The sequence below is a fragment of the Balaenoptera borealis genome (assembly GCF_965194805.1).
Source record: "Balaenoptera borealis genome assembly, chromosome: 3".
Lineage (NCBI taxonomy): Eukaryota > Metazoa > Chordata > Mammalia > Artiodactyla > Balaenopteridae > Balaenoptera > Balaenoptera borealis.
The window spans coordinates 88,485,063-88,504,870 of record NC_138866.1 but is presented as its reverse complement, the minus strand read 5'-3'; positions in this window follow the sequence as shown (position 1 = coordinate 88,504,870).

Genomic DNA, 19,808 nt, shown 5'->3' with positions numbered 1-19,808 from the left:
TTCTGTTGTATTCAGATGTACATTAATCATTCCACTTTCCCTTCTTCACTAATATCCAGCATCTAAAATTATGCCGTAGGGCATTTTGGATATTACTGCCTTCCCATGTTGATCTTTCACAAAGAGAATCAATTCAATAGTTGAATGTCATTTATTCATAGTGAGAATTCTCCATGCTCTGTAGGGAGCCTGGATGCAGACAATGGGGAAAAGGCTCTGGATCACAGGGAGAGGTATTCTAAAGAGTGGACTTTGACTATCATAAGAAGGAAAAAAAATAAGTAGTTGAAAACAACTTTGCAAGGCAGGAACATCAGAAGTAGAAAATTAAAGTTTTTTAGGTTCGCAATCCATGAAGTTTCAGGAGGAAAAGCAGACACAGCCTCTGACCCAGGACAGGACAGTCACCTGAGAAGCTGCCATTCCCTCCTCAAGTTCTTCCTGCTTTGGTCGTTTTCTCATGGACATTATGTTGAGGAACCACATCAGCATGTTGAGAATATGCCTTCAGCACAATCAGCACAGCTCCTTCACCTGTTCCCACCACAGCCACAGACAAAAGGACCTTGAAACGCTGAAATGCCAACCTCTTGAAAAAGAGAGATTCAGGAACGATGAGCCCCTGAACGGAGACCAAACTGTGATCTTTTTCTTTCCTATCTACACATACTCTTCCCTCACGCAGATGCCCAAAAACCCTGCTACAGCAGAGAGTAAGTGGACTATAATGCCCTGCCCCTTCCAGGCCCATGTAGAGCAGACACCAATGCCTCCCCAAAGGAAGAAGGACCAAAGACTGGAAGCAACTCTCACCGGTTACCCAGCAGCCCTCGGGCTTAAACCTGACCTCACCTTAGAATCACCTGGAGTTAAAACAACACGGATGCTCCCACCCAGATCAATAGACAGACTCTGTGGGGAGGGCACAGATGATGTTATTTCTAAATACTCATCATGTAGTACTAATGGGAAACTGCATGGGAACCACGTAGCAAACATTTCTTCTGCAGCTTCAAAGTGCATACAAATTTTGGGGGAATCAGGGTCCCACTCTAAGTTATGATCCTCCTGTGGGGCTGATGACATGGCATCTGTAACAAGTTTTTTGTTGGAGCAGATGTTACTCCCTCAGACCCGCATTCAACAGCACTGAGCTAGAGATATTAGGCATAGCACACCTGAGACCACTGCGTAGCGTGAAGGTTTGGGGTAAGAACTTCCAGAAGTGCAGGTTCCCTGGGCCTGATTCCTAGGGGCTGAGCTCTTCCTGGAATGGGTGTGGCCTTGCTGTTGCCTAGGGTAGATGCTGCTGTGTTGGTGGAAATCACATGGTAGGTTTAGGGATGTGTGAGGGGTCACCTTTAGGAATCTACCGAAAGGTACCCTTAGTCCTCAGGTCCTCTAGCTCCCTCTCCTCTCAGGGCCCACTTGACCCACAGGACTTCCCGGGGGCAGAGCATGACCACCAGTCCTCAGGTGAGCTGAGACTCCATACCCCAAAAGATGCAGAGCACAAGTTGTTTACATCACAGATTTGTTTGAAAATAAACCAAAGTCAGCGATGGAGGGTGGATTAACATTTTGGGTTGGGAATGGACAGAAACCTTTGAAAATAATGATATGAATGCACATCTGATGATTAACAAAAAAAGTCGTGATCTATATTAAGTAATAAAGCACATTATAAATGAATCAACAGATCAGAAAAATTTGATTACTGTGTGTGTTATGAATTGTAGAGTCACAGTTTGTTCTCCCGACCCCCACTTTACACTTTCTCACATCTTTAAAGAGCATTAATTAAATAAAAATTAGAGAAAAGCATATCTACTTTTCCAAATATTCTTTCAGAATACTGAATCATTTAAACATTTTATTTTATTCTTTTTTAAAAATTAAATTTTTATACAATTTAAAAAGTTTACTTTTCATTTAGTTATTATAAAGTATTGGCTATTTTCCCTGTTTTGTAAAATACATCCCCACCCACAGCCAATATTTGTACCTCCCACTTCCCAACCCCTATATTGCTCCTCCACACTCCCCAGTGGTAACCACTAGTTTGTTCTATATATCTGTGAGTTTGCTTTTTTGTTATATTTACTGATTTGTTGTACTTTTTAGATTCCACATATATGAAGAACACAGTACTTGCCTTTCTCTGTCTGACTTATTTCACTTAGCATAATACCCTCCAACTCCACCCATGTTGCTGAAAATGGAAAAATTTTATGTTTTTTATGGCTGAGTAGGATGGCATTGTGTGTATATATATCACATCTTCTTTATCCATTCATCTGTTGATGAACACTTAGCTTGTTTCCATATCTTGGCAGTTGTAAAAAATGCCGCTATGAACACTGAGGTGCATGTATCTTTTTGAATTAATGTTTTGGGGTTGTTTTTGTTATCCACCCAGGAGTGGAATCGCTGGGTCATATGGTAGTTCTATTTTTAGTTGTGGAATCTTTTAATATATGCCAATAAGTGTTTCATGCTCCACTTACCAATGTAAATATTTAAATTTTAAGCGATTATTTAAAAAGCCATTTAGGTTCATAGCAAAAGTGAAAACATGATGGAGATTTCCCATATGCTTCCTGCTCCCACACAGGTATAGGCCCCTCATGCTCAACACCCCACAAAAGAGTGGTACTTTTGTACCGTCAATGGATCTACATTGATACATCATACTTGTTCAAAGACCATAGTTTACCTTATGGTTCTTCCTTAGTGAGGTACATTCTGTGGGATTGGACAAATGCATAATGACAAAAATCCATCATTATATCAATAGTATTATACAGATTATTTTAACTTTCCTGAGAATTCTCTAGACTTAAGCTATTCATTGCCCCATCTCTGCCACCCTGGGCAACCATGACCTTTTAACTGTCTTATACATATGTCTTTAACATAATATCATATCTTTGGAATCATATATCTTGTACCATTTTCATACTGGTTTCTTTCACCTTATAATATGCATTTAAGAATTCCAGCCACTATGGAAAAGAGTTTGGAGATTCCTTAAAAAACTAAAAGCTACCATATGATCCAGCAATTCCACTACTTGGTATAAATCTGAAAAAAACAAAAACACTAACTTGAAAGGATATTTACACCCCTATGTTGATAGCAACACTATTTACAGTAGCCAAGACACTGAAAAAATCCAGGTTACCATCAACAGACTATTGGCTTAAGAAGATGTGGTAGGGACTTCCCTGTTGGCACGGTGGTTGAGAATCCACCTGCCAATGCAGGGGACACGGGTTTGAGCCCTGGTCTGAGAAGATCCCACATGCCGCGGAGCCACTGGGCCCGTGAGCCACAACTGCTGAGCCTACGTGCCATGACTGCTGAGGCCCACGTGCCTAGAGCCCCTGCTCCACAACAAGAGAAGCCACTGCAAGGAGAAGACCACACACCATGACAAAGAGTGGCCCCCGCTTGCCGCAACTAGGGAAAGCCCACGAGCAGCCACGAAGACACAACGCAGCCAGAAATTAATTAATTAATTAATTAATTTTTAGAAAAAGATGTGGTTTATGTACCTGTATAATGGAATATTACTCAGCCATAAAAAAGAATAAAATAATAGTACTTAAAGCAACATGGATGGACCTAGAGAACATTACACTTAATGAAATAAGACAGAGGAAGACAAATGCTATATGATCACTTATAGGTGGGATCTAAAAAAAAATACATAAATTTATATACAAAAGAGAAACACACTCACAGACATAGAAAAAAACTTATAGTTACCAAAGGGAAAGGGAAGGGCAGAGGAACAAATTAGGGTATGGAATTAACATATACAAACTATTATACGTAACATAGATAAGCAACAAGGATTTACTGTATAGCACAGGGAATTTTATTCAGTATCTTGTAATAACCTACAATGGAATGGAATCTGAAAAAAAAATCAGTATGCTGTACAACAGAAACTAACATTATTTTAAATCATTTATACTTCAAAAGAGAAAAGAATTTCCCGTATATTTTTATGGCTTGATAGCTTACTTTTTTAGTGCTGAATATTATTCCATTCCCAGAATATACTAAAGTATATTTTTCCATTCATCTACTGAAGGACAGCTTGGTTTCCTTCACATTTTGGCAATATTGAATAAAGGTGCTAAAAATATCCATATGCAGATTTTGTATGGACAAATGTTTTTAACTCCTTTCAGTATACATCCATGAGAACACTTTCTGGATTGTAGAGTATGTTCAATGTTGTAGAAAGTGTCAATCTGTCTTCCAAAGTAGCTCTATTATTTTTCATTTCCACCAGCAACGAACTATAGTTCCTATTGCTCCCCATCCACTACAGCATTTGTTGCTGTCATTGTTCCACACTTTGGCCAGTCTAAGAGTTAGGTAGTGGTATATCATTGTATTTTTAATTTCCATTTTAATGACAGCATGTAATCTGGATTATTCTTCCATATACTTACATGGAAAGTGTCTGTATTCTCTGGTGAGGTGGCTGTAAATTGTGTTGGTCCACTTTTTAACTGAGCTGCTTTTCTTATTATTTTTCTACACAATCTGTATTTTATTCCTTTTCTTGCCTTATTGCATGAGCAAGGGACATCCTTGATTTTTAACTGAATTTAGTGGGAAAGTTTCATGTTTCTTACCACTAAGCACAATGTGAGGTGAAGGTTTTTGTAGATTTTTGTTATCAACTTGAGAAAACTCCTATTTCTATGTTACTGAGAGTTTTCATGAAGAATGAGTGTTGGATTTTTTAAAAAAGTCTTCTGCATCTATTGATACGATAATATAGTTTTCTTCTTTAGGTTGTTAATATGATGGCTGTAATTATTTGATTTTAGAATGTGGAACAGGCCTTGCATACCTGGGATAAATCCTTCTCATTCATGGTATACAAGTCTGTCAAAACATTGTTGGATTCAATTCGTTAATATTTTTTGAGGATTTTTGCATGTATGTTCTGGAGAGATATAGGTCAGTAGTTTTCTTTACTATTCATATTTTTGTCTCAGTTCACACGTTGTGTTTTTGGTGTCAGACATTCATTTGAGGAAATTTTCAGTCATTTAAAAAATATTTTCTGTTTTCTATCTTCTTCTCTTGCTATACCCATTATGTATATGTCATAACATTCTTAGTTGTTCCACAATTATTGATTATTAGGTCCTGTTGGTTTCTTTCCAGCCCATTTTCTCTTTTGTTTTGAGATTTGAAGGTTTCTCTTGATAGATATTCAAGCTCAGGGTTATTTATCCTCAGCCAGCTCTTTGGCTGCTAAAATGAAATACCAGAGACTTGGTAGTTTATAAACAACAGAATATTTTATTCTCATAATGGCTGAGGTGCTGTTCGTAACTAAGGCCCTGATGCTGGTCCTAACTAGATGCTGATGCTGTCCCTAATGTAGGCCCTGATGCTGTCAATAACTAAGGTCCTGACACTATCCCTAGCTAATGTCCTGACGCTGGTCCTAAGACCATGACGCTGTCTCTAATTCCCTAAGCCTGTCTTTAACTAATGGCCTTTTTCCCTAATTATGCTATGACACTGGCACTAACAAAGGCCCTGACACTGTCCCTAAGGCCGACATGTCCCTAAATTGACGCTGACACTGTCCCTAATGTAGGCCCTGATACTGTCAATAACTAAGGCCCTGATGCTATCACTAAGTCCCTGACGCTGTCCCTAACTAAGGCCCTGACAATGTCCCTAATTAACACCTGTACTGTCTCTTACTAGGGGTCTCAAGTTTTCTCTAACAGAGGCCCTGATGCTGTCCCTAACTAAGGCCCTGAAGCTGCCCCTAACTAATGTCCTGACAATGGCCCTACCTAACACTCTGAGGCTGGTCCTATTAATGTCCGGACAGTGTCCCTAACTGAGGCCCTGTCGCTCTTCCTAAGTAAGGACTTGATGCGATGTCTACCTAAGGCACTAACATTATCTGTAACTAATTACCTGACTCTTTCCCTAACTAACAACCTAACTTTGTCCCTAACTAACGCCCTGACACTATTCCTAACTAAGGTCCTGACAATGTCCCTAAGTAACAGCCTGAACTGTGTCTAATTAAGTCCCTCAAGTTATCTCTAAATGAAGCCTTGACATCCTTGCTAGCCAAGCCCCTGATGCCATCCCAAGCTAATGGCCTGAGCTATAGCTTATGAAGACCCAAACCCTGTCCCTAAAACCTTGACACTCTCCCTAACTTGGGCCCTGACACTTTCCCTCATAGACTAGTCTGTCACTAAATAACACCCTGATCCTGTTCATTAGTAAAGCCCTGAATATGTCCCTAAGGAAATCTCTGAAGTGTCCCTAACTAACGGCCTGAACTGTCTCTTACTAAGGCCCTCAAGTTGTTTCTGAGGTCCTGACAACACTGTCCCTAACTAAGGTCCTGTTTCTGGCCCTAACTAACGTCCTGATGCTGAACCTAATTGAGGCCCTGATGGTCTTCCTAACTAAGGTCTTGATGCTGATTCTACCTGAGGCCCTAAAACTGCCTGTAACTAATGACCTGATTCGTTCCCTAACTAACACCCAAATTTTGTCCCTCATTAATGCCCTGACACTGGTCGACGCAACAGCCCTGATGCTGACCCAGTCTAAGGCCTTGACGATGTCCCTAATAGCCTTAGATGCCCTCACTGTTGGCCTGACCCTGTCCCTAACCAAGGCCCTGACCCTCTTCCTAACTAAGGTTGTGATGATGTCTCTACCTAAGGCACTGTCTGTAATAATGCCCCAACTCTTTCCCTAACACCGTGATGCTGTCCCTAATAGCCTCATATATCTCTCAATAATGCCCTGATGCTGTCTATAACTAAGGCCCTGAATATGTCCCTAAGTCTCTGACCCTGTCCCTAAGGCTCTGATGTGCTCTCTACCTGAGGCACTGACACTGTCTATAATACTGGCCCGAATCCTTCCCTAACTAACACCCTGATGCTGTCCCTAACTGAAGCTCTGAAGATGTCCCTAAGTAACAGCCTGAACTGTGTCTAATTAAGGCCCGCAAATTATCTCCCACGGAAGCTTTGACATTCTCCCTAACGAAGCCCCTGATGCTGTCTCAAGCTAATGGTCTGAACTATAACTTACATAGTCCCTAACCCTGTCCCTAAGACCCTGATGCTCTAACTTAGGCCCTGATGCTGTCCCTCAGAGCCTAAGTGGTCACTAAATAATGTCCTAATCCTGTCCATTACTAAGATAGGACCTTATAAAAGGTCCTTTAGGGACCTTTTATGTCCCTAAAAAAGTCTGTGAGGTGTCTCTAACTAACAGCCTGAACTGTCTCTTACTAAGGCCCTCAAGTTTTCTCTGAGGTCCTGACACTGTCCCTAACTAAGGCCCTGATGCTCTTCCTAACTAAGGCCTTGATGCTGTCTCTACCTGAGGCCCTGACACTGTCTACAATAATGGCCCGCCTCTTTCCCTAACTAATACCCTGACGATGTCCCTAATAGCTGCAGATATCCCACAATAACACCCTGACACTGGCCCTACCTACAGCTCTGATTCTGGCATTAAATTTAAGTCCATGAGAATATACTTAAGGAACAGCCTGAACTATTTCTAACTAAGTCCCTGATGGTGACCCTAATAGACTGAGATATCCGACACCATCGCCCTGATCCTGTCCATAACTAAGGCCCTGAATATGTCCCTAAGAAAGTCTCTCAAGATATCCCTAACGGCCTGAACTCTCTCTTACTAAGGCCCTAAGTTATCTCTAACTGAGGCCCTGACGCTGTCCCTAAATATGGCCCTGAAGCTGTCCCTCATAGCATTTACTGTCACTAAATAATGCCCCGATTCTGACCATTACTAAGGCCCTGAATATGTTCCTAAGAAAGTCTCTGATGTGTCCCTAACTAACGGCCTGAACTGTCTTATACTAGCCCCTCAAGTTTTCTCTGAGGTCCTGACACTATCCCTAAGGCCTGGTGGCTGGCCCTAACTAACGTCCAGACGCTGTCCCTAACATTGGTGAAGCTCCGATGCTCTTCTTAACTAAAGCCTTGACGAAGTCTCTACCTGAGGCCCTGACACTGTCTGTAACTAAAGACCTGACTCTTTACCTAACTAACACCCTAATTATACCCCTCACTAATGCCCTGACAATGGTCTTATCTTCGGCCCTGATGCTGGCCCTAACTAATGACATGACACTGGCCCTTACTAAGGCCTCACCCTGGGGCTTTCCCAGGCTGCTGGGCAGTTTTCTCTTGTCCGCATCTCTAGCCAGCTACCTGCCATTGGCCACTCTAAGATTCTGAGATGCAGTGGTCCCACGTGGGATGTGCCTGAGTAGGCTGACTTGCGGGAGGAGGGTCATGGCCACTCTGCCCTCCAGGGGACTGCGGCTCAGGGTAGAAATCACTCAGCCAGTGTCTGGACACAGGGTTCTGTGTCCTTGTTTGTTGTAAAACCCTTGGAGTTACCTCTAACATTTTTTAAATGGATATCCCCCTTGGCATATTTATAATATAAATTATTTGCCACATTAAAATTCAGGAATGACATTATTAGAATGAGCAGGAAGACATACAGGATGCCCCCTCCAATGATCTATTACTTGGAGGATTTAAAATTCTAATGAAAACACTCATTCTCATCACCCTTTTGGGCATCAGCACAAGACCAGAATCAGCTGCATTCTTTATTTATCCCTCTGATTTCTCCAGAACCCTCCTTTCGAGGAGAAATCTCTGGATTCTGAGGGAACTGTGAGTGGTGACAATAAGGTAAATCTGATTCTGAAAAGCAAGAGGAAAAGAGACAGGGAAGGAGATGAGAATTGGTGATGGGGAGAAGCAAGGGCGTCCACATTCAATCTCAGGCTGACAGTCTGGGTTAATCTCCAACGAAGCTAAGGACCACCAGGAGCTGGCCCCACTGGCCTTGTCACCTGGTGTGGGGATTGGGGACAGCCAAACCACCATGCCCACTTTCAGAGAAATAAAGAAGTTGTGAGGGCACCCCTGGGAGACAGATTGAAAATGTTAATGTTGTGAAATAATAAGATGCCCTTTTCAGAAAAGTGAAGACTCTTCTCTTGGTTCTCAAAGACTTGCAAATACTCTGTGTCCTTCTGGAGGCATGCTGAAGCCTTCAGCCTTTGAGGGCAGTAATGGGAGGGAATATGGGCTCAAAACAATCCAGCATTCACTCCTTGAGGGTGCTGAGGATGACCAGTGTCTGGCCCTTAGGTGCTGTGGGGTCTGAAATCTCCTGATCACCTAGGACGGGAGGGGCCACACAGACACTCCACTGGAGCACCAGGGGCGTGGCTGGTGGGCTACAGTCCTTTATCAGACACATGGTTTGCAAATACCTTGTGCCATTTTCGATGGTGGATTATCTTATTCCTTGCTCCTTTTATACACAATGGTTTTTCATTTTGAGGAAGTCCAATTCATCTATTTTATTTTTTGTTGCTTGTGCTTTTGATAGCAGATCTAAGAAATCACAGCCAAATCCAAGGTCATGAAGATTTATTCTCATGTTTTCTTTTATGAGTTTTATAATTTTGGTTCTTATATCTAGGCCTTTGATCCATTTTGTGTTGATTTTGTATATGGGATGGGGGGCAGGTAAGGGTCCAACTTTATTCTTCTGTGTGTGGGTATCCAGCTGTCCCAGCACCTGTGCTAATTGTTTGGGAGAAAATATTTGCAGATGATGTGACCAACAAGGGCCTAATTTCTAAAATATACAACCAGCTTAAAACTCAAAAAAAAAATCAAAAAGTAGGCAGAAGGTCTAAATACACGTTTCTCCAAAGAAGACATATAGATGGCCAATAGGCACATGAAAAGATGCTCCATGTCGCTAATTATTAGAACAATGCAAATCAAAACTACAGTGAGGTATCACCTCATAGTGTTCAGAATGGCCATCAATAAAAAGTCTACAAATAAATGCTGTAGGGGGTGAGGAGAAAAGGAAACCCTCCTACGCTGTTGGTCGGAATGTAAATTGGTTCAGCCACTATGAAAAACAGTATGGAGGTTCCTCAAAATACTAAACATAGAGTTGCCAGGGCTTCCCTGGTGGTGCAGTGGTTAAGAATCCACATGCCAATGCAAGGGACATGGGTTCGAGCCCTGGCCTGGGAAGATCCTACATGCCGTGGAGTAACTAACCCCGTGCGCAGCAACTACTGAGCCTGCGCTCTAGAGCCCTCAAGCCACAACTACTGAGACCGCATGTCACAACTACTGAAGCCCACGCACCTAGAGCCCGTGCTCCCATCAAGCGAAGCCACCACAATGAGAAGCCCAGGCACCACAACGAAGGTAGCCTCTGCTTGCCATAACCAGAGAAAGCCCGCGCACAGCAACGAAGACCCAACGTAGCCAAAAATAAAAATAAATAATAAAATAAATAAATTTATAAAAATATAAATAAAATAAAAATAGAATTGCCATATGAACCAGCAACCCCACTCCTGGGCACATATCCATACAAAACTATAATTCGAAAAGATACATGCACCACTATGTTCATAGCACCACTATTCACAATAGCCAAGACATGAAAGCAACCTGAATGTCCATCAAGAGATGAACGGATAAAGAAGATGTAATAAATATATACAATGGGATATTACTCAGCCATAAAACAGAGTGAAATAATGCCATTTGCATCTACATGGATGGACCTAGCAATTATCATACTAAGTGAAGTCAGACAGAGAACAACAAATACCATATGATATCACTTATATGTGAAATCTAAAATGAGACACAAATGAATCTACAAAACAGAAACCGACTCACAGATATAGAAAACAGACTTGTGGTTGCCAAGGGGAAGATGGGGGAGGGCTGGATTGGGAGTTTGGGATTAGCAGATGCAAATTATTATATATAGGATGGATAAACAACAAGGTCTTACTGTACAGCACAGGAAACTATATTCAATACCCTGTAGTAAATCATATGTATATATGTAATAAACAGTGGGTATGTGTATATAAATATATATATATATATATATATATATATATCTGAATCACTTTGTTGTACAGCAGAAATTAACACAACATTGTAAGTCAACTATACTTCAATGAAATAAATTTTTAAAAAATTAGGTGGAAATTATACCATCAATTAGTTTGAAGGCACTTTTATAAAGTAGGCCTTGTGTTTCTTGTCCTTTCATCCTGGGACAAATGTATAACAGATAGAAACTAACCAGGATTACTCCAGTCTGAACTCATATCACACAGAACTTTAATTGTTGAACAAACCATTAATACCGATTATACCATGGGATGTCCTGATCCAATATCAAGTTTGTAAACCTTGTATCAAGCCTGCAGAATCCACTAAATTTGGAAATTCAAACTGAAATGAAGCCAACTATCCTATGACTTTGCCAAAACTAGTTATAGGACAATCAATTGGAAACCATATGCAATCAAATGAATGTAGACAGAAACAACCATACCCTTCCTTTTTTTCCTTTGAGATAAAGATGGTATTTAAAGTGATGTCTTGGGCCATTTCAGGGTGTTACTCAATTTCCTGGGTATCTCCCATGCACACAGGAGGTACACATTAGTTAACTTGTTTGTGCAACTATATGAAGGTAGTCAATACCACAAAAGTGTATATGTAAAATGAATTAAATGGTAAATGTCATGTTTTGTATTTTTAATGACAATGAAAAAAAAAGTGTAGTGCTGATATTTCTTACAACATAAATGTACATTAAAAACATCCTTAGTGAAACAAGCCATACAGAAAATGCCACCCAGATCCCATACTCATCTTGTCTGCTTTAAATCCATCAAGGTTGTCCAAATGAGGGAAAAACTCAGTAATGGTTCCAGAAAAAGAAAACTGGATCTGGTTGGAAAAAGACATTTTCATACAGTTGGGACAACAGGCGAAAGTTGAAGTGGGCCTGTGTATTAAATTATAATGTAGACATCATGATTTCCTCATTTAGGGGTTATGTGTTGATTCCTCAGGAGAGTATCCCTGTTTTGGGTAAAACACACTGAGCATTTGTGTGAAGTGGCAAATGTGAGTACTTTTGCCATCACTGAAACTTTTCTGTACATTTTAAATTACTGGAAAGTAAATTATTTTTCAAAACAACCATGTCAGTACCATGCCAGAAAATCAGATAAGACAGCCATCAAACTTTGTTATAGAGGCCGAGACTTACTCAGACAAAGTTCAACCAAAGTTGTGATTGTTATTTCCTTTGTAGGAGTCCACATGGTATTAAGAGGCACAGTGAGAGGGACTTCCCTGGTGGCACAGTGGTTAAGAATCTGTCTGCCAATGCAGGGAACACGGGTTCAACTCCTGGTCCGGGAAGATCCCACATGCGGCGGAGCACTAAGACCGTGGGCCACAACTACTGAGCCTGCACTCTAGAACCCATGCACCACAACTACTGAGCCCGCACGCCTAGAGCCTGTGTTCCACAACAAGAGAAGCCACTGCAATGAGAAGCCTGCGTACTGCAACGAAGAGTAGGCCCCGCTCCCCACAACTAGAGAAAGCCCGTGCGCAGCAATGAAGACCCAACACAGCCAAAAATAAGTCAAATAAAAAAGTTTTTAAAAAAAGTCACTGTGAGAGGAGTATATTAGTAGCTACCATGTCTTGGGTCCTGAGGATTACCTGGGATGCAGTAGAAACTGTGAGATTTTAGCATTACAATTTTTCACATTACTTCAAAAAATGTTAAAAAAATAAATACAGTAAAGTTGCAAAATATGGAATCAATATGCACAAATCAGTTTTGTTTCTATACACTTAAAACGAATCATCAGAAAGAAAAATTAAGAAAATAATCCCATTTACAACTCCATCAAAAAGAACAAACCATTTAGGAATAAATTTAACCAAGGACATGAAAGACCTATACTCAGAAAACTATAAAGCATTGATAAAGAAATTGAAGACACAATAGAAAACAATATTCCATGCTCATGCATCAGAAAAATGACTATTATTAAAATGTTTATTCTACCCAAAGCCATCAACAAACAGTGCCAGGAAAACTAGACACCAGGCTCCAAAGAACGACACTGGTCACTATCTACACTGCACATAAAACTAACTAAAAGCACACAGTATTCCACATTAAACCCTTTCTCTCCTAAGTCTCTGAAGATGCACCCTACCCACCCAACAGTCAGCTGCACAAGAAGATTCTCCACATTTTCTCATTTTTTCCTCTCATGGCATCTCCTCACCAGTGGGTCCTAAGAAAAGCCAGCTCCAATCAGTGTAGACACTTCCCCATGATCCAGAAACCTAAGCCCTGACAGGAGGCAAACTCCTGTCTGCTTGTCACAGAGCAAAGTCTGTGGGCCGGATGCACCTGTGTCCCCAGGGTCAGACAGGTGGGTTCGGCGCCCCCCGTGGGACGTCAGAGAAGTGCCAGGAGTACCACGCTCACAAACTCAGAGGCCTCACTCGGAATGCTGTTCTGCTGTATATACTAAGTTTGGAAATCCAAACTGAGATGGAGCCAAGTATCTCACTGTATCTTCTCAAAACATGGTTAAGGAACAATTAATTAGAAACCATATGTAATGAAATGAATGTAGACACAAACTTTACAACGTAAACCAAAATTCACTCAAAAGTGCCCATAAACAAGTTTAAATTACCAAACTATAAAAATTCTAGAAGAAAAAAGAAAATCTAGGACTTCCCTGGTGGTGCACTGGTTAAGAATCGGCCTGCCAATGCAGGTGACATAGGTTCGAGCCCTGGTTCGGAAAGATCCCACATGCTGCAGAGCAACTAAGCCCGTGTACCACAACTACAGAGCCTGCACTCTAGAGCCCATGCACCACAACTACTGAGCCCACATGCAACAACTACTGAAGGCCACGCAACTAGAGCCCATGCTCCACAACTAGAGAAGAAACCGCAATGAGAAGCCCGTGCATGGCAATGACGAGTAGCCCCCGCTCGGCGCAACTAGTGAAAACCCACATGCAGCAACGAAGACCCAACGCAATCAAAAATAAATAAATAAATAAATTTATTTTTTTTAAAAGAAAGAAGAAAATCTACATGACCTTGGGTCTGGTGATGCGTTTTAAACACACAACACCAAAAGTCTATCAACAAAAGATAAATAATTGATAATGTGGACTTTATAAAATTAAAATTTTTGACTCTATGAAAGAACTTATTCAGAAAACCAAAAGACAAACCACAAACTGGAAGAAGGTATTTCCAAAACACATATCTGATAAAGGGTGTGTACTCAAATTATACCAAACAATGCCATTAAAATTTGATAAAGAATGAAACACACACCTGTCCAAAGAGGATAAACAGATACTAAATAAGCATACAAGAATATACTCAAGATGCTGGTAGAATTCATGTACAACCAACTTTGGAAGACGGTTTGGCAGTTTTTTCCAAATTTAAATAGTCTCACCTTAGGATCCAAGAAGACTATCTCTTGTATTTAGACAACCGCTTTGAAAACCTGTGTTCAAACAAAAACTAGCATCAAGTAATGCACAGCAGCTCTATTCATAATGGCTAAAAGCTTAAAGATATCAGGATGCCCTTCTGTAGATGAATTCGTAAGCAAATTAGGGCACATACGTGTCAAGGGCAGCAGAATACACCACTCCAAAATATGCCCATTTGACAAAAGGATTATTTTGGACTGATTAATTAAAAAAACAGCAGACCCAGGAGAATCTTTGAAAACCAAGTAGAAAATGCCCTTTTATGAGGTGAATTTACATTTATTAAGGATATCTCCATTTGTAAGGGTATGTCCCTCTCTGGACCAGGAATTGAATGATGACTAAATATCAAGAAAAACTTGTCGGGACTTCCCTGGTGGTCCAGTGGTTAAGATGCCACACTCCCAATGCAGGGGCCTGGGTTCGATCCCTGGTCAGGGAACTAGATCCCACATGCTGCAACTAACACCTGGCACAGCCAAATAAAAAATATTTAAAAAAAAAAGCTTGTCAATGAAATAGGTCTAGATGTAAATCTGCGTAACAACCATACCCTTGTTTACTGTGCTTTGCCTAATAACCTCCCTTAAATGGCTTCCTCCATTCCCTAACATCTTTCTTCTGTTCTTAGCTGAAGATAACCTTAAGGTAATGGCTTGGGCCATACTAAGTTTTCCTGGGTATCTTTCAAGTATACAGGAGGTATGCATGGTATATATGAAACTTCTGATTGTTTTTCTCCAGTTAATCTCCCTTTCATTACAACGGGAATCTTAATGAAGAACATAGAAAGGTAGAGGGAAAATTATTTTTCCTCTCATATACATGCAATGCAATAGTATTCTGATATATAAAGGAATGAATCATCAACCCGAGCAAAAAAAAAAGATGAATCTAACACTTATATTGCTAAGTGAAAGAATCCAGTCTGAAGAGCTACACACTGTATGACCTCATTTATATGACATTCTAGAAAAGGCAAAACAGACATGGTAAACAGTTTATGGAATATGTGGTTGAAAAGATCCATATGATGCTTTAGTGGTGAATACCTGTCACTATGCATTTGTCTACACCCACAGATTTTTTTACAACCCAACAAGTAAATTATAATCTATTCAAATTTAGTTACTTAGGATATGGGAGTGTCAAAGACTGGCATACAGAATGTAACAAACAATCTAACTGATTTAGAAAGGTATGAAAAAAACTCACTGTTAGTGGTGGGACAAAATGGGCTGACCCTAACTTTGGAAATGAGCAGACTCTGTAGGCCAAAGGCAAAATATGCCGTACATACACAGTGGACTCTGTAAGTTCTTTCCCATGGAGAGTGGTAACTAATGGTACTGAAACTACTATATCAGTAATCGAATGGAACAAGCACTGAATTTAATGACAAATGGTGGAAGCCGGTTTCTTACCACTGGAGTGGGAAGTCACAGACAAACAAAGGGAGAAGGTTACAATATCCATGTCATAACAGATCAGGTAGGAGACATCAGTATAAACTATCTTTAGCCTAATAGAGATACACATAGTTCCACATGGAAATCTTTATAATTACGTGTATATGCATAGGCTGGGATACATGCATATATTTCCATGTACTGTCAGCTGAGCATATTTAGCTCCCACATGTAAGTTTTTAACACCATTCTCTAATAAAAGGAACAAGGGCTCTTTGAAGAAAGGGCTGATGCTAGGACTGAGACAGTAAATATATGAAGCAGGACAATCTTAAAATATCAGAAAGTAAAGAAGTACCAAAAATTTTAAAAACCCACAAAACAAAAATTATGTAAAATGAAAACAGGAGCAAATGGAAAAAGCGTTCAACAGCCAAAGCAAGAATGAACTAAGCAGTCTAATAATGTAGTGCTGGATTATACCCAAAAGTTTACAATAATTATTCATGTTTCCGAACTGGTAAAAATAAGTTACATAGTTTTTGATGAATGATGTTAAATAGAAATCTCCTATGCAGAAAGCTTCTAAACGATTCATATAGATACTCAGCTGTCCATCAAGGATGTGAAGCTAACCACTCTGTCCTCAAGTGTGGCTTCTGCATTATGACTTCCTTCTAAATAAAACACACAGGATGAACATGGGAAAAAATTAACTTCACTATGTGAAAACTTCACAAACACTACCTCAGCCAGGTGACCAAAGTTAAGAATATAAGTGAGAAGTTCCCTTAAGAGCCTGTTCTCTCATATATACTGAAGAGGAAGCACTTTACCTCTGTGATCTGCTTTTTCAAAGCCAAGTCTAATTACAACAAAAACACCAAGCAAATCCCAGTGCAGGGCAGTTTACACAATACCTGACCAATCCTCCTCCACACTGTCAAGGTCATGGAAACAAGGAGAGTCTGAGCAACTGTCAATGCCCAGAAGAGACTAAACAGAGATGATGACCCCATGTCCTTTGAGACCCTGGAACAAGGAAAGGTATAACAAAGGGAACATGAATAGGGACTTCAGTTAATAAGAAAGTATCAATACTTGTCCATTAGTTGTGATGATTCTGTAGAAAATTAGACTGGAAAAATTAAAAGTCAAATAAGAGAAACCTATTGTAACAAACTGGAAATCTAGAGGAAATGGGTGATTTCTTTGTAAAAACACATTACCAAAATGGACCCTAAATTAAGGAAAATACAAAAAGACTAGTTAACCACTGAGGAACCTTTTCCCCTACTAGTTATCCTATCACTGTTCCAGGGTTTCCGTCTCCCAGGACAGGGAAGGAACAGGGAAAGAGCTGTTTGGCAGCTCCTCTGGTATATGACCCCAGCCAGTGTCATCTTCCCCAGCCATGCCTACCCAGTGAGGACACCTGAGGATGCATCAGGGATTATTGATTCGGATGTGTCAACTAGGACTTTTTTATTCCCAGCAACTGGACACACTTACTGAAGTAAAATAAATTAGTATTTATTGTAAGGGTAGAAATAAATTAATACTTGCAAGTGGCAAGTTTAAGAATGGATTTGGACCTGGCAGGCCCAGTGTCTCACACTCTCTCAGTGTGACCTTGTTTCTCTCCAAATATTTGTCCTGCTCAGTGCCTTTGGGAGACCTCATTCACAGGCACAGTCTCTCTCTCTGTGCATGGGCCAACAGCAATTCCAGGTTGACAATCACTCACCATCCTTTTTCCGAGAAAAAGTTTCTCCTCTTCTTGGGTTGTAAGAAAAGTCATGGTTTTGAATACCTTTGGCCTGGCTTAAGTTTCATTCTCATCCTTGACCCATCACCAGAAGATGGAAAATGGGACTGGCTAGATGTGGGTTGTAAACCCATGTTTGAGCTGGGTGGAACATGGGCTCATTCTTCTAGAACTATTTGGACTGGAAGCAGGTGAGATGTAATTCCCAAAGGAAAACTGAGGCACTAGACTTGGGCATGAGAACAGATGCTGCCTGGGAGAAAGCAGCAGATTCTATGTCAATGACAGCTCACTGCACAGCACAGAATCTGACACAAAAGGAAGAAAGGGGTTCACTTAGGGTCAGGGGCTGCAGCTACTCATCCAGTGCTCTTACTGTCCTCCCAAGACTGCAAAGAGTTCTTTCACTTGCTGAAAAGGCAGGATCATTGTTGTTGATAAACTCAAGTCTCCTGCCTTGGGCAACAGGTCCTCACATCTCAGGGGCTGGCCCAGAACAGACCATGTGCCCTGAGAAGACACACAGCCCTCATTCCTGCCCCGAGAGGTGGGAGCCCTTGAGTTATGGCATCTCCCTGGCCATATTAATTACCCATCCCTGAAAAACAACACTGCTCCTTTTCCAGTTTCTCCTGTCTCCTTTACTAAGGGAAGAAACCAAATGCTAGGGTGGTAAGGAAACTCTTGTGCAATGAAGTAATGGGAGGCTCAAGAATTATTCCATGCCATGGAACCCATAATTGGCAGGCTTTCCAGAGGGCACATGGATGCATATGGCTCTCCAAGACAATGCAGTCTCAGTGTGAACCTCCCATTGGGAGGCCCAGTTACTCCCATAACTTTGACTCTTAACGAATATGAATGTCAAAATTTCTAACAACTAAAAGGACAAAGGATTGCAGGGCCATGGTCTGCTGTATGCTTGTTGTGTCAGGGACACACTCAAATATTTAGAGGGTTATTACCTCTCTTGGCAGGCTATGAGGCTGTGCAGGCTGTGAAGGCTGTGAAGGGGAGGCCCTTTTCTCAACCACATGGATGTTGGTAGTTGAAACATCTCAAAGGAATGTCTACCGAGCCCAGGTAGCTGTTCCATTGCTCAGCAGCATGGTCAGCTCACTAATTGTCCACGGGGTCTTGACAGGGCCCAGGCTGAACTGAGCTAGAGGACCACAGATGTCTCCCTGAATGGTCAGAGGTCAAGGACTGTCCTGTCTGAGACTCGATTGTCTATTGATACCCACTCCGACGGGACAAAGGATGCCTGCAGTCCCAGGAGGGCCCCACCAGCCCTCAAGTAGGCAGGGGGCTGGCAGGTTGCTACACCCAGTCCTGCATTAATCCACACATGTCCAATGAGTGCCCTCCTCTCTGGGCACTCTGTTGGAACTGAGGCTGCCCAGGCAGAGTAAGGCCAGCACCACCTTTCCCAGATGGGAAGGCAGAAAGAAACCATGCATGACTGCTGACACCCTCCACAACTCTTGATTGACATCGAGTTCAATTTGAAACACTCAGAGACAGTACGGACATTTCATTCTTCTCTCAGAGCCCAGGACTGGGGGGTAGAAAAGCAGTGGTCCAGCTCAACTCCCTGACTCATGTGTGACCCTGGGCAAATCCAGTCCATCCTGGAGACCTCAGAGAGGAGAAAGAAAGGGCAATGGGGGTCAGTTATGCTTAAACCTAACCCTAACCCTAACACCCTAACTAACCCCAGACCCCTAGACCCTCTACTCTGACTCTCAAACCCTGACCCATAACCCTGACCCCTGACCCTTAAACTCTGACCTGACTCAAACGCCAGACCTAAACCCTCGCCCAGTGTTTACCGAGGGATGACGGTACTCTGGAATAAACCAAGGGATTCATGACCTTGCATTTAGCAATAGTTTCTTAGATCTGACACTAAAGCACAAGCAATGAAAGAAAAAAAACCCAGATAATCAGGAGTTCCTCAAAATTACAAACCTTTGTACATCAAAAGAGGCTATCCAGAAAGTAAAAAGCCCACAGAATGGAAGAAAATTTAGGCACATTATATATCTGATAAGAGTCTTTATCCAGAACATATCAAGAACTTTTACCACTCAGTAAAAGAGCAACCCAATATTTGAAATGCACAAAGGACTTGCATGGA